This window comes from Malania oleifera, unplaced genomic scaffold (genome assembly GCF_029873635.1).
Source record: "Malania oleifera isolate guangnan ecotype guangnan unplaced genomic scaffold, ASM2987363v1 ctg287, whole genome shotgun sequence".
Classification (NCBI taxonomy): domain Eukaryota; kingdom Viridiplantae; phylum Streptophyta; class Magnoliopsida; order Santalales; family Ximeniaceae; genus Malania; species Malania oleifera.
Genome location: NW_026651842.1, coordinates 1 through 14055, shown reverse-complemented (window position 1 = coordinate 14055; position 14055 = coordinate 1). Strand labels below are relative to the sequence as shown.

General features: G+C 36.5%; 1 pseudogene; it reads left to right on the top strand.

Annotated features, from left to right (window-relative positions):
- The first annotated feature begins 12637 nt into the window (after positions 1–12637).
- On the top strand, positions 12638–13558 carry LOC131147149 (beta-glucuronosyltransferase GlcAT14B-like; annotated as a pseudogene).
- The last annotated feature ends 497 nt before the right edge of the window (positions 13559–14055 follow it).

Here is a 14055-nt window from a genome sequence, read left to right as displayed (position 1 = left end):
AGACTAGCATGCAATCATGTAGCATTCAACAATTCATGACAGTAATACATGTGTGCATTAAATTCAGAATATAAATAGCAGAGAACAGTGGATAGTATTGAGTTTAGTGTAGTATTGTTATTCATCCAGGCATTTGGACATGAACGTTATGAAATGATGAGAGCATTTAATTTAAATAATTATGAAATTGATGGTCCCTCTGAGTTATGTATATATTCAACTTATGTCTCTTTCAAATTTTCAAATCCTTAGCCAAGTGTTTATACTATTTTCAATGATTTTGGCTCGACAATGAATGCTTTAAGCCTACCGGACCAAAACATATAAATGAGTGTCCTTTCTAAATGAATTAAGTCTATATTGCCTTATTTATTATGATTCTTAAGTTTCACTCATCCTTTCAAAATTATTTTAACATTAAACTAAACCTATATTTTCTTTTTGTTTGGAAAAATTTTAACAAAATTTTGGCAGTATGCTGTCTGTAAATTTGACGTTTTCCCATAAAACCTGCACCTGATAGGTTTAAATAGATCATTTATAAGAAGTTAAAGGCACATGAGAACCTATATCCACTACCAGCATGCAGTACACATCAACTGCATCCGCTATACAGGATGCATTCTAGATTAGTATGCAATCATGTAGCATTCAACAATTCACGACAGTAACACATGTATCCATTAAATTTATAATATAATCCAATAAGTAAAGCTATCATTCATACAAGATGAATAGTTATCACACGAAAATTTCCCAACTAAACAAGATATATAACTATAATAACAATAAAAATTTAAAAACATGTACGCATTATGCAACCATATCAAGTAATTAGAAATGACAACATCCAAAAGCAGGATGGATCCATAAGGAGGATGCATTTGGGAGCACATATGCAAAACGACGGTCCGTTCAAAAGGAAGCCGCATCAAAAACGATGGAACTTTCACAAGGATGATGCATCCAAAAAGTGCAACACTGATGGAACTTTCTGAAACAAGAAAGATTAAAAAATAATATTATTCTCAAGTCATATTTGTTTGTAATATTAATTTTTTACAGTGTTCATGCAAACTATCTATAACTACATAACATAAAAATTGCCCCAAATATGAGACTTTACTTCTTCCCTGAATTTGTACTTTTCCTAGAGAATACATGTAATGCTATCCCCGCCCCCCCCCCTCTAAAAAAAAAAAAAAAAATTGGACCCCATTACTGTCACCCCCTAACACTCAACTTAATAGGTTTTAGTGTCCAAGTTAAAATAACATATAAAGCTCTTCAGAGGAGCTAGTAATACATGTATTCATTAATCATTGAAGATTTCACTATATTATAACACAAGAAAAATCATAAAATACTTTTGCACAAGTACTATGTTAAGCTATAAGTACCATTCATACCTTCTAATCAGAGGAGACACCCGCATCATCTGGTCAAGATTGACGCATCATTTCCTCGAACCGTGTTTGCCTATCCATCATGGCTTACATCTGGCCTTGAAAGCTGGAGACCTTGTCTCTTAATCACGCATTCTCTATTTCCATCATCTGTATTTGTCGAGCCATCTCCTGTTTATCATACTCGGCCTTTCGACGCTGTCGTTCCATCTCTACACGAGCTGCTGCACCCATGGATGATAATGCTATTAGGGCGATGTATCCACTTTCAAGACCTTTCACCCAGCCCCCCGCTCGTTGCCCAAGCACCTGGGAAGTGATCTCGAAATCTTTCATGTGCTAACTCCCCTTTGAAACAGGTGCATCCCTCAGCTCAACCATCCGTGCCTAATTTTAGTCATGAAAATGATAAAAAGGAATAAGTAAGACTAAAACTTTGATCTTTTGAATAAAGTAATAAACTAAATCTTTTGTTTCACTTACATGTCTGTCATGCGCACCCTCGCACCACTCCCCCAATCGCTGTTGGTGTGTTCTCTGATATAGATCTGGTAGCGGCTCCTCTGCGCCAGCCTCGGGATCATGCTATATTATCATATAAGACATCATTAGTATTATGTCATGTAATAGTCAGATAATTTTATATATAGTAATTACCTAGCGATGATTGACGAAGAGCCTTGACCCATCGCAATGCATCGTAAGGAGTTTGCTGTGCTTCGCAGCGTTTGTTTCACATATGGCCTACAAGGAAGATGTAATGATGACTTATTAGCGACACCATTGTGAAAAATTAGTGATTATAATACAAACACATCACCTGATAGCGTGGGTCGCGAAAATGGCGGCACACCACCTCCCAATCCTTTTGGGATATCTTATCATATAACCGCACTGCTGCTTCATCTCCCATTGCTTCAAAATGGGAGAGCATTTTTTAGTGATAGCTCTTAAATTTATTACACAATTAAACATTGACTGCCTTCCTCACATGGTCATCCTCGAGAATGTCCATATCAAACTCCTGCATGTATAGGTAATACTATTACAATGTTAGATAGTTGTTAATTGGCTAGTATATTAAAAGTAAAAAAACATTTAAATTAAAAACAACTTTATAGGGTTTGGGAACTTACCAAAATGCGCATGTAAAGAACCATGCGCTGCTCCTAAGTCACCTGCGGACAGATGAATGCGGTGACTGGAGCATACTGTCGGCATATAATGTCGAGCTCCCTTGTCCACGCGGTGCACCAATTTTTCTGTGGGGCGGTGTATCCTGGAGGAATGTCGATCCAAATTCGCTATTTTGCCCTATCTAGGTGCTTCTTTAGCGACATATTCTTCGCTACACCATGGCCTGACCTGACCGTGGATGTAGATGCTGAAAGTAGAGTTAATTTAATAACAACATTATAATCATACACATGAATAACTATCATCAACAGTTAACATGTAAATAAATTAATCGTATCCATACCAACATTGCTCATCACGGTCGGCAACTCACCCTGTGTATTAGTTGTATAAGTGGTATCCATGTTTGGCTGAGGTGCCGATGGCTCAGATAATGATGCCATCGCATCAGGACCGACGGGGTCTGTCGATCTGGAGGATGTCAAATCATCCTTATGCTATGTACTCGTATGCCTGAAAGGATTTCTCCAACTTCGGCCTCCTAGTGCCATATCTGCAAATTAATAGACAAGTAAATATAAGAAGTACGAATATTAGATGGATGCAACATACATCTATTTAAAGTTATTTACACATGTCAGATACAAGTGAAAAAAATAACATGCTTACCCCCCTATACATCCTCAATATCACTACAGTACTCGACTCCTATTTCATCTTCCCCATCAGTTTCCTCATCGTCGATGAAGTTAACATCTATAGAAGGTTCAATTGTAATGTCAGCAGCCCCTACGTGTTCTACAATGGCACCATCCTTATGCAATGGTATAGGATTGATGCCTTCTTCGACAATATTTGAAGCAGATTGCGTTGCTGCACATACAGATGGCTCATCTTCACGAAATGCAGTCTCACTGGAACTTATCTCACCATCTGCAACTTCTGCAATAGCATACAAACTTTAGGGAGGAATCTTTTGGGCCACATGCCATTCACCCTTCAATTTGATGTCTTTAAGGTAAAACACTTGTTCTGCCTATGTCACGAGCACGAAAGGGTCCTTTTGATACTAGATCTTGCAAAAATTAACACTGGTAAAGTAGGCATCGGTGTTTATCCTAGTCTTTTTATTGTCGACGTCCCACCTGGTACATTTAAATAGGTGGACGACTTTGTTTGCTCCATAGCTAAGCTCTATAATGTCGTCCAGCACACCAAAGTAGTCAATTTCTTCATCTCCTTCTGTGCCTAGCACCGCAACCCCACAATTTTGGGTTCTTCTAAGCAGTTCGAGGGGCTTTGTATGAAATCGTAACTCGTTGACAATGTAACCGCTATAGCGATTAACTCGTTGATCGGGGCCACATGCCAACGTGTACAAATCTTTACTTGCCATTGGTTCCTTATTGTAATACATGACGTTCATCTATTAAATAAACAGGAGTTTAGAAGAATAAATCGTCAATAGTGAAAACATACATTGCTTCTCACTTAAGCAGTTTTTGTTACTTACACGACTCCCAAACCAATTGATAAATTCCTTCTTATGTCTTTTGTCAACATTCCGTTCATTTTGGGCCAGAAGTTCAGCTTTATGTTCACTATATGCAACAGTAGTACATGTTAATATCAAGTAAGTATATAATTATGCATATGTAAATACAATGCAAAGAAAGGAGTTTGGAACCACATACTTGATATATCGAACAGTTTCATCACAATTATTGAGGACGTAAAAATGAGCCTTTTGTAGGTCATCCATATCAATGAAATCGTAAACTCATGCACCAAGAGGCTGAACATTTTCTCAAAACATAGAGCTCCTGGGTTCTTCATAGTTGGCAATAATAGCATAAACGTCTGCATTTCGCTCATCACAAGTGAACATTGTGTCAATATCATGTATATACATTGAGCAAAATGCAAGACGTTCACTATCAATGTATGCCATAATGATTGAACTTTCCAACCATGCTTTATTGTGCACGTATCCTTTCAAAGTGGACAAGAACTTGTGCATTTTACATAGCATTATAGACTTGTAGACATAATAAAGAAAAAAATAAAAATAAGGAAATCACGTGACCATTATACAAAGACTTTATACTTTACCTCTCAATAGGATACATCCAACGATATTGAACCGGTCCTCCAATTATGGCCTTCCTTGGTAAATTGACAGCTAGGTAGACCATCACATCAAAGAATGTTGGCGAAAAAATTGTCTCTAGCTTGCATAGTATGATCACAATGTCATCCTCTAACCGTTCAAGTACGTTTACGCTTAATCACATTTATTAGACTTTGAAATGGAGAAAGGGTACACAACTTAGGTGTTCCACGGCGAAGATTACACAGTTCAGAGTGATGATGATAACAATGAAGATGAGGGAGCAAATATAGTAGGTGGCGATACCTGTTCGCAAAGGGTAATTGAAATGTTGGGTGACTTGCAAAGGGGGATTGCAATGGACACGGGCAATGTGCCTGTGTCGCGTACTGGTGATGAACCTACTTCAGCAGGTATTGTACCTTGCAATGCTAGTACGTTGAATCGACTTGGTAAACCATTTGCTAATCTCACGAGGGATGCACAGGTGCCCCTATATCCAAACTATAAAAAGTTCTCAAAATTAGAGTTTTCTGATAAAGTTGCTTTATGCAAGGACAATGCATGAATTATCTCAGAGCGCATTCAACATGCATTTAAGCCTCATTAAGGCAACATTGCCTGATGGTGAAACACTTCCCAAGTTTTTTTATGCGACGAAGACATACATGCGTGAATTAGGTCTCGGTTACACTCTAATACATGCGTATAGGTACGATTGTGCACTCTTTTATGGTGAACATGAAAATGCGAACGAGTACCCAGAATGTAGTGAACCAGGTATACAACTAATCAGAATAAGGGTAAAAAGATCCCCAAAAAAGTTTTGCAATATTGTCCATTAATCCCATGGCTGCAACGATTGTATATATGCAAAAAGACTGCTATAAATATGAGATAGCATCAAGAGAAATGTCTTCAAGATGGAAACACCCTTAGCCATCCAACGGACTCTGAAGCTTGGGCCAATTTTGATAAAATGCATCTGCGGTTCGCTAGTGATCCTCGCAACATCGGACTTGGCCTTGCTTCAGATGGGTTCAATCCTTTCGGTAACATGAACAACCCATATAGCATGTGGCCAGTTATGATGATGTCATACAATATGCCGCCATGGCAATGTATGAAAGAACCTTTCATTTATATGTCTTTGCTTATTTTCGGATCGAGAGCACCTGGTAATAATATTGATGTTTACTTGCATCCGTTAATTGACGAGTTAAAAGAATTATGGGAAAAAGGAGTGGAGACATTCGATGTGGAAACCGGGACAACATTTCGGATGCATGCTGTAGTCTTGTGGACAATTAATGATTTCCCTGCATACGGCAATATGTCAAGTTAGAGCACAAAAGGTTACTTAGCATGCCTAGTATGTAATAAGGATGTCGGGTCCTTATCCTTGAAGCATGGACACAAGTTATGCTTTATGTGTCATCGCCATTTTCTACGAACTGGACATCCTTGGAGGACTCGTGGCATCAGAAGCTTCAATGGAAAACCTGAACGAAGGTCACCACCAAACCAACTAAGTGGGGAAAAGATATTAAACCAGCTAAGGTTGATTGGAGATGTGAAATTCGGGAAACCACCGACTAGTAAAAAAAGAAAACGCGTTGAGTGGGAGTTGAATTGAACAAAGAGAAGCATCTTCTTCGAGTTGCCATACTAGAAAGATCTTCTACTACGTTACAACTTGGATGTCATGCACATAGAAAAGAACATTTGTGAGAATGTCATTGGTACACTACTTGATATAAATGGGAAGACAAAGGACACCGCAAATGCTTGCCGAGATATGGAAGATATGGGAATACGGCCTGAGCTACACCTGTTTCGTGATGGGGATAAAATTCTTATGCCATCAGCTTGTTACATATTTTCGAAGGATGAGAAGAATAAATTCTTCAAATGGCTAAAATTAGTGAAGTTCCCCAATGGATATACATCGAACATAGCTCGATGCAAAAACACAAAGGAAGGGAAGATGCTAGGAATGAAAATTCATGACTGTCACATCCTTCTACAATGGGTTCCACCCGTTTTCCTTCGTGGACACTTGATTGAAGATGTTCGCTTGGTGCTGATTGAGTTGAGATTCTTTTTTCGGCAGCTGTGCTCCAAAAAATTATCAGATGATTCATCATACGATATGTTGCAATGCTTTTCACATGAATCATCACACACATTATCACTAGAACTGTCATTATATTCAACAGATGATTCAGCATATGATATATCACAGAATTCAACAACAGAATCATCAATCGAGCTAGAGAGAGAATCATATACCTCATCGTTGATTACTAGTTATGATTTATCTCATTTTCCTGGGTCTATCCATATTTATTTTCTAGCTCATCCCAGATTTCATTTGCAGTCCGACATGCTACAAACTCAACAAAAATATCAGAATCTAATGCAAGATATAACATGTCCATGGCATATGAATTTGCATGCATCAAATTCATATCATTTTCTACAGGCATGCAAATTCCCTTATCAATCACCTACCAGACCCTCAAATTCATAGGTTTTACATATACGCTCATTCTAGTTTTCCAGGTGGTGTAATCAACACCACAAAATCATGGAGGACTAGAAGGTGATCGTTTCTCTCCAAATGGGGATACACCAAATTGAGCCATTGTGATCTTTTATAAAATCTATTAAGCCTAGTGCAATGAGACTCTAATACCAATTGTTAGCTTTGGTGTATACCCAAGAGAGGGGGGTGAATTTGGTATTTAAAAAATTACTTCCTAGGTTAAACTAGGTCTACAGTATTACACAATCTTAGGGTCTATCTATACAATAATAAACCTAATGATTCACAATAAAATATACACGTGTAGTAAATAAATTTCAGAAATGTAAAGCATGCGCACGATATATTATCGGGGTTTGGCCAACTATGCCTACGTCCCCGCCTTTAACTCGCAAGCCTGCGAATTCCACTAATGCTCACTTAATGGTTGGAGCGACACTGATTGCAACTAGGTCAATTAGCACAAGACTGACCTCAACCTTTACGAATTCTCCTTGAGGGGGCAGAGATGGCCCTAGACCAAATTCATAGGTCTAACCCCAACCCGATCCCTTCCGGTCTATATCAAGCCCCCTCAGACCACACCTGGAAATACAACAGTATTTTTCACAAAATAATTGGTATAGTGATTATTCTTCCCAAGTAAAGCAGATATGTACCTAATACGCACAGTATAATCAATGCACCTCAAGTATGTATAAACTATAAGCTCGGTGCTCTATGTGTGCAATCAACACTCAGAATGATGACTTTATCTAATCAAGCACAAGAGTGTATCACAAGCTCATTTTTGAAACTAAGCAAAGTATATCAAATCCCAATATTAGATTATTGTTTCAAAGATGTTAGCAATAATATTCAAACGAACTCAAAAGTATTTTCTCAAATGTATTTAGCGCATGAGTTGTTTGAAATCTAACTTTGTAAAATATTTTGTATAAAAAAAAATAAAAATAAAGCTTTAAGGAATCTTGCAATGACAATGCTAAGATTCTCAAGCTAATAAGTTTTTCCCAACGCAAGATTTATCAAGTAAAATATTTGGGATAACTCTTTGCTTAACTCCCTAAAAGCAATATCAAATAAACAACCAAGCAAATGGGAGTACGAGCAAACTATATTAATTAACACAATATAACACTCTCACAAGGATAAATGTATCAAGGGAATGAAGGTTTGAGAGTATATGGAGTGGAATAGGAAAAAATAGGTTTTTGAGATTGAGAGGATTTTTTACTAATTATGTTGCTAATCTCACCTTAATTTTGCAAATGAGCCCCTATATATAGAGAATGGCAAAATTATAACCGGTAGGGACATATAGGGCATTCTTAAAATTGTTTTAAAAGGGTTTAGGAAAATTAACCCTATTTAATTAAACTTAACCCCAGTAAAAAATAATTTAACCCGCGAGATTTGGGTGGCTAAACCAAGGTTCGGTCGCCCGAAAAGACTCATTTCAAAAAGCTCTTTAAAATGGTTCAGCACCTCGAGTTCTAGTACGCTAGCCTAAACAAAAGTCAGTAGCATTTGTTCATAAGTTCGGGTGCTCGGTGCTAAGTTTGATTAACCGAACTGGTTGATTCGGTCGCCCAAGGTCTGATTTGAACGCGAAGGTTCATGCGCCTGAGTTGGTGAAAAGCATTCTGACATGGGTTTGGTCACCCGGGGGAGATGTGTTCATTTTGGTTCGGTAGCCTGAACCAAGGTCAAGCTACTGACTTTCCAGCAGTTTGGGCGCTCGAGGAGTTTTGAACTCCTAGGGTTCAGTCGCCCGACCTCTCTTAATTTTTGCAATTTTGCCCAATTTTACTTCAATTAATTTCTTAGATAATATATGTGATTATAGGGACAATGTGCACTAAGTGTGGGGACTTAGGGTCTTTTCAAAGGTATTTTTACCTTATCGGAAAAAATCTGGCGTTGGCCGACCGAAACCGAAGGGTGACCCCTAAGGTCTCTAAGGTCTTGAGGTTTATAGTTCCTACATGCATGCAATGCAGATTATTACATACCTTTTTGAAATGAAATTATTACAGACCCAATAACATTACAACAAATAATAAATATGTCGAGATTTTCACTTCTCTTCAAGTTGCCGCAAACTTGTCAATGAGAACCTGCACACAAACTTGGCAACCATTAAATACCAAAGTATTTGTCATTATCAAAACTAGGAATGACTTATAAGGTCAACACGAATGCATGGCCGAGTCACATTAGGTGAGTATTTAAATTTTTTTTTCTTTTTTCTATTTCTTATATCTTCTTTTCTTCTTTTCTATTTCCCAGCGAACAAGCCCAAGTTTGACCGTTTTAGAGCTTATATTGCTCGAACCTTAAAACATAAAAGTTGTAGATAATCTTCTCATCTTTTTTTATACTTTTGAATAGTCTTGATCGGAGCTCGGATGAAAGAATTATGCACGAATTACAAACCTATTCTGATTTTAGCTCCTGATAATTGTCCTGCGATAAAAAAAAATTACAAAAAATTCATTACTCAATAAAACTCAAATACTATAAATAGGACACCATGCTAAAATGTTGAGAGTAATTAGGTATTGAATTAAAAATATAAGTCTCAATGCATGAATTAAAACATCTAATTACATAGTTTAAGTGTGTAATTAGTCCCTAAGAGGCCACTCGTCAACGAATTCTCTGCGCTAGTCGACGAGTCCCTGTTGAGCCCCTTTTGAAAAATAATTTTCTCTCATTTCTCTTATTATTTAATTACTATAATTTTCCAGGTCTTTACATTAATCATTCCATTTTTGCAAATAAGAACTAATAACATAGCCCTAAGCTCAAAATCATTGTTCAAATGGTTGGCTTTTCAAAACCCACATGATAATCATAATACACACACACACACACACACACACACACAATTTCCATTTTAACCGGTTGAATTACAAAATTGTTGGCTTAATCTATTCCCCTTACTAGTTTCCTGTACTATGCTTGCAGGGATCCCAAAATTATACCCGCGGCGCTCACCCGAACCCTGAATTCATAAATCCTAGTTCAATCAAATCAACTTCAAATACATTACTACTTTAACATTTTCTAGGTTTATAAACTTCAAATAAACATTAAACTCTCAAAAATAACCAATTGCTTAATTCCCTAAATCTTACCTTAACCTTGGATTGGTGCTTGGAAAACCTAATTTAAAAATTCATCTCACTAGACTTATAGAGAAACACTCCTAGAACCTCGTGGTGGTTTCAAATTGTCAGTTAGGCTGAAGATTGAAAGAAATTGAGGAGAGAGAGTGGACCTTATCCCTAGAGTGGTGTCTACGACGCTCCTACAAAAAATCCACTCCATTAGGAATGTCAGTGGCGGAGAATGCAGTCTAGTGGTATCTTCCGTTTTTCGATCGGTGCCCGTTTGGCTGACAAAATCGAGGAGAGGGAATGAGAGAAGATGAGAAGAGAGAGATGGAGAGTAAGAGAGAGAGAGAGAGAGAGAGAGAGAGAGAGAGAGAGAGAGAGAGAGAGAGAGGTGAGAGATTATTCTTTTAAGAAATTCGATCTTCTGAGGCTCAGAAGTTTTAGGAGAGTTACATTATATATATATATATAATATTAATATATTATATTATATAATTTAATTAATAATAATTAATAATTAATTAATTAATTAAATTTATTTTTACACTTTCATGTACATTATTTTCTGGGGCGTTACACCTACAATTTTCTCCTTCTTTATTAATATTCTCTTAAAGATATCCCCTACACTACATTGGTTTTTATGGAATCTAACATAAACAATAAACTTTTATATTTCAAAAAAGATAATTTATCCAAAAAAAACTACTCGTGCTCTTAAACAAGTACTAGTTGCAAAATATGCAAAATTACTTAAATAATTAACAATTTGTTCTTACTATTAAAATTTAGACTCTAGTAAGTTTTTTTACACACATTATAAATTGCCATGCTTGTTCAAATGAATTCATACAACTTATCAAATGTATTTAGTGATTCTTATTTTACTACTTAGAGACAATTATATTAGTCGTTAGTATTTTTTAAAAATAATTATATTATTACTACTAATGTTGGAGTTTGTATAACTTAAGTCATACTAGGTAGAAAAAATAAAGGGGTCATATTATGTCAAATATGAAAAGTGAAAAATAAATATACATACATATGACATAAGACGAAAGTGTCCAATGACTAAGGCAAATATAATTTGTTCAAATTTTCAGTTTTACGCTATATACCATTAGTTATCGTATGATAGTGAAATCAAAACTATTGTTAAAAAACAACATCATCTAACAAGGAAAAATTTTGTTTGATTCCCATTATAAGATTTCCAACAATGTGCATATCATGCTGATATAGTGTTTGGAGATGAATAAACTAAAGTTATTAATTTAACAATATTCGAAAAATAATTATATTGCCAACATAAAACACTATCATTTGCATCCTTAAAGTCCCAACCACCATTAATAAAAAAAAATTGATACTTGAATATAGTAAATCAAAATAATATGCAATATATGCATGGTCATAAAATTTCAACTTTAAAGTTATATTATAAAAATTACACTAATATTACTTTTATTTTTTATTAATTTATATTATTGCAATCACAATAATTTGTTATTTGAAATATGATAGTAACATCTAATATTAATATTGCACGAGGCACTGCTGTCAAACATTACAATCAATTTAAAAAGCAAGTATAATTTAGTTTCAAAAATAAAATTTTTATGAGTCTGAACTTATAGTGAAATTCTTAAATTTTATAAAAATTTATCATATTTAAAAAACTTAAAATTATTAATATGCTAAATTTCAATACTTATAATTTGTAAATGAACTTATCTTGTTATTAAATATATATTTTTTTAATTAAATTATAAGAAAGAATTATAAAATTTTAAAAGAAATGTGTACACGTGATGTTATTATTTTTTGTTCAAACAAAAATAAGTTATTTCCGTACTTCCTTTCATAAGTAAGAAAAATTTTAAAAAATGTTACCGTTAGAGAACGAGCTTGAATCTGCAGAGGGTTATATAATAAAGCTTCCAAAGCATCTTCGTAAGATTTTGAAATTGAGAAATTGAGAGAGAGAGAGAGAGAGAGAGAGAGAGAGAGAGAGATTTGAAATTGAGAGAGAGAGAGAGAGAGAGAGAATGGAGAAATCGTCGGTGATGGATGCATTTGAGAAGGCTTAGCTGCCCGTTTCACCTACCTTCTTCACTCAAATCATCCCACAGAGAGACAGACTGATTCATCGATCATCTCTGCAATCAAATCACATAGGAAATTTTTGGGTTTAATGTGTGCTTCTCTCTCTCCCTCTCTTTGTCACTGAATCAGTTTTTTCTAAGCTATTTCTCTGTTCTTCTCTCTTCTGAGAGAGGAGAAAGAGACGGAGGGGAGGGATTGAGAGGGAATGAAGAAATTAAAGAGCTATTATCTACACTTGAAACACCCACAAACAATGGAGCGAAAATGGGTAATCCCATTAGCGATAGGCTGCATAGTTTCCCAATTCCTTCTGTTTCTTGCAACCCTAACACGCCGATGGTTCTCCTCTGCTCCCTCTCTACCGCTGTCGAATCGAAGCTTCACCTATTGCCCATTTCGTCCTTTCCTCCGCCACCGCGGTTCGCCTACCTCATTTTCGGCTCCACTGGCGACGGCCACATGCTAAAGCGCACCCTCCAAGCTCCCTACCACCCCAACAACCGTTACGTTGTGCATCTAGACCTCGAGTCTTCATCCGATGAGCACCTTGATCTGCTGGATTATATCAAGAATCACCCTGTCTTTGTGAAATTTGGTAATGTGAAAATGGTTACGAAAGCAAACCTTGTAGCGTACAGGGTACCAACAATGGTGGTGAACACGCTACACGCCGCGGCGATCTTGTTGAAGGAAGGTGGGGACTGGGACTGGTTTTGTTACTCAAGATGGTAGGTGTTGCTTTAATTGTTCTCAATTTGAAATTGTGTGTTGTTTCAATTGTTTTCTGCATTCGTCGATTGACTGGTTTATGGGTTTTAATTGCCAGATCTGCTGCACACTTTTTCGTATTTGCCACGCGATCTTAATTTCATTGATCATACTAGCGATATTGGGGGGAAGGAGTAAAGAAATTTCTCCTTTTGAAGTTTTCTGTGTGTGTTAGGCTGTGAAAGTGTCTTACTAGTTTATCTATACGTGTAGATTTCAAATGGCAAAGCCAGTTATCATAGATCCAGGGCTGTACATGACAAAGAAAGCTGATGTTTTCTGGGTTACACAGCAAAGAAGTGTGCCGACAGCCTTTAAACTCTTTACAGGTACAGTATATTTATTTTTTCCCCTTTAGTGTATTACCTTTTACTATAATTTTCGTTAATTCTTTCTCTAAGCTAATGAATTCTCTCTCTCTCTCTCTCTCTCTCTCTGCCTGGCTCATCATCTCATCTCCTCTCTCCTCTCTCTCTCTCTCTCGGCATAGTATCAATATGATTCATTCTCCCATGGAACTTCTATGTGGCTATTCTTAAGTTGTCAGCTAGATCTGTTTGTTTTTCTTGGGGTGGTGGTATCATCGTTAATGTTTTTGGCGGACTTGAATTTTTGCCTAGGCATCTGAAGCTGACCTAGAGGCTGTATATTTGTTTGCCTGGAAGAATTAGGTTTCTTTTGTCCATGAAGGTGTTAGGGGTATTGTTGTTCTGGGGTTTAATGGGTCTCGGTATACTCTGCTGGTGGTCTGCAGATTGATGGGTCTTATCCTTGTTTAGTTGTTAGAGTTATTTTCGGTAGTGGTGTATAACTTAAGTCTTACGTCCTAGTTAGTGTTGCTTTGGGGGATGCAGG